General features: G+C 43.8%; 1 protein-coding gene and 1 long non-coding RNA gene across 9 annotated transcripts in view; both read left to right on the top strand.

Annotated features, from left to right (window-relative positions):
• The window catches only part of LOC143708963 (uncharacterized), a 295,722-nt gene that overhangs the window by 257,766 nt on the left and 35,456 nt on the right, over positions 1-2,500 (top strand). The window lies entirely within an intron of this gene.
• Positions 1-2,500, top strand: part of srpk2 (SRSF protein kinase 2) — a 48,528-nt gene that overhangs the window by 10,572 nt on the left and 35,456 nt on the right. The gene's annotated exons all lie outside the window — the stretch shown is intronic.

Below are 2,500 nucleotides of genomic sequence, written 5' to 3'. Positions count from 1 at the left end.
GTTTGTCTTCCCTTTATTATGTGAATCTTGATCTTGCAAATGTTCAGAGGTCATTCGAGTGAACATGAGCATCCGCTTCATCAGGCCCGAAACTGGAAGAAAACAAAACTAGAGGTATTTCGCATTTTGTGGAAAGAAAGCATTATTGCATACAGAAAGACCTTAAAACTGCTAGATCTGCTTATTTTTCAACCCTCTTAGAAGAAAACAAACACAACCCAAGGTATTTATTTGAAACAGTGGCCAAAGTAACGAGAAATAAAGCTTCTACTTCTGAAGTTTCTAAGCAGCACAGCAGTAATGACTTAATGAACTTCTTTACTTACAAGATTGTTAATATTAGAGCCACAACATTCTTTTAAATTATTTTTTTGAAAATGATGTTGGCATTAGTGGAATTGCATTGGCATGTTTCAAATCACACTTATCCGACTGTTATCAGTTTGTGTCATATCGATCACAAGTTCGATCCATTCGATCCTAAACTTGCACATTGGATCCTGTTTCAAAGTTTGCGTTCTCGACCAAACACTATTGTTGTGCGAATGAACGGCCAGAACACATTAAAGTTTCTGTTTTCTGTTAGAACGGTGTGTGTTAGCGGTCGCTAAGTTAATAACTAATGATCTTTACAACGCAAGTGAATCAATCAAAACTTACTTTATCTGGACAATAACTTTATTCTAGATCTGCTGTAAAGCCTGAACGATCTCTGTTACTGTAATCTCCTATTATCACTGTAAAGCTGCTTTGAAACAACATATATTGTTAAAAACGCTGTATAAATGAAGGTGACATGACTTCTTTATTTTAATAATTTTCAATGATTAAGGGTGTTTTCACACTTTCAGGGGTCTGAGCTGGCTCTTTTAACTAGGACTCGTGTGAAAAACACTCCAGTGAAGATTTGCTGTTTACAGAAGCGTTGAGGTGTCTGAATCTCTCCTGAACCGCTCGTGTTCCACCGTCTGTGTCATTTATATCAGCGTTATATTGATGTCTCTGCTATCTAGACATCAGCGTCTGCCACTGGAAAACATCTACTGGCACACGTGGAACTGCTGAAATGACGAGAACATTGATAGTGTGTGAGTGTGAATTCTTGACTGCGTGTGAGTTGGTCATGAGATTCCTAGCGTTGCTCTCGTTCCCTGAGCGGTCCAGAGAGAGAGAAAGTCACACAGAGAGAGAGAGAGACCGAGAGACACACAGAGACACAGAGAGAGAGAGAGAGAGAGAGACCGAGAGACACACAGAGACACAGAGAGAGAGAGAGAGAGAGAGAGAGACCGAGAGACACACAGAGACACTGAGAGAGAGACCGAGAGACACACAGAGACACAGAGAGAGAGAGAGAGAGAGAGAGACCGAGAGACACTGAGAGAGAGAGAGAGAGAGAGAGAGAGACCGAGAGACACACAGAGACACAGAGAGAGAGAGAGAGACCGAGAGAGACCGAGAGACACTGAGAGAGAGAGAGAGAGACCGAGAGACACACAGAGACACAGAGAGAGAGAGAGAGACCGAGAGACACTGAGAGAGAGAGAGAGACCGAGAGACACACAGTGACAGAGAGAGAGAGAGAGAGACACACAGAGACACTGAGAGAGAGAGAGAGACCGAGAGACACTGAGAGAGAGAGAGAGAGAGAGACCGAGAGACACACAGAGACACAGAAAGAGAGAGAGAGAGAGAGAGAGAGAGAGAGAGACCGAGAGACACTGAGAGAGAGAGAGAGAGAGAGAGAGAGAGAGAGAGAGAGAGAGAGAGACCGAGAGACACACAGAGACAGAGAGAGAGACCGAGAGACACACAGAGACAGAGAGAGAGAGAGAGAGACCGAGAGACACAGAGAGAGAGAGAGACCGAGAGACACACAGAGACACAGAGAGAGAGAGAGAGACCGAGAGACACTGAGAGAGAGAGAGAGAGAGAGAGAGACCGAGAGACACACAGAGACAGAGAGAGAGAGAGAGAGAGAGAGAGAGACCGAGAGACACTGAGAGAGAGAGAGAGAGAGACCGAGAGACACACAGAGACACTGAGAGAGAGACGTTTAGCAGATATCCCTCCATCATTATGGATCACAGTTACTCTCACTCCAGCAGGACGTTTGGTTTAGCGCTCAGTGCACTGCGATTACGACATCGAGCCAAGCACAGGTAAAGTGTGTGTTTATCGCCTCTTATACATGAGATCTAACCACAGCTCATCTGAGCCAATCAGATTCACTCAGACACATGACTAATCTGCATATTGGAGTCTTAAAGGTACAGTAATAAAAACAGCCTGGTTAAGTGTGTGGGTTGTAAACAGATACGGAGATCTCACAGTGTGTGTGTGTGTGTGTTCTGTGTGTGTGTTCTTCAATCTCTGTTACCTTAAATTATATGTTTATCTCTGTAAAGCTGCTTTGAAACAACCTACATTGTTAAAAGCGCTATATAAATGAGGATGACTTGACTTGACTTGACTTGACTCATTCGAAACGCATAGGTCA

The sequence above is a fragment of the Siphateles boraxobius genome, unplaced genomic scaffold, assembly GCF_051911475.1.
Source record: "Siphateles boraxobius isolate OS27281-9 unplaced genomic scaffold, OSU_SipBor_1 44, whole genome shotgun sequence".
NCBI lineage: Eukaryota > Metazoa > Chordata > Actinopteri > Cypriniformes > Leuciscidae > Siphateles > Siphateles boraxobius.
Note: the sequence above shows the minus strand (reverse complement) of the source record. Positions and strands in the feature narration are given on the sequence as shown.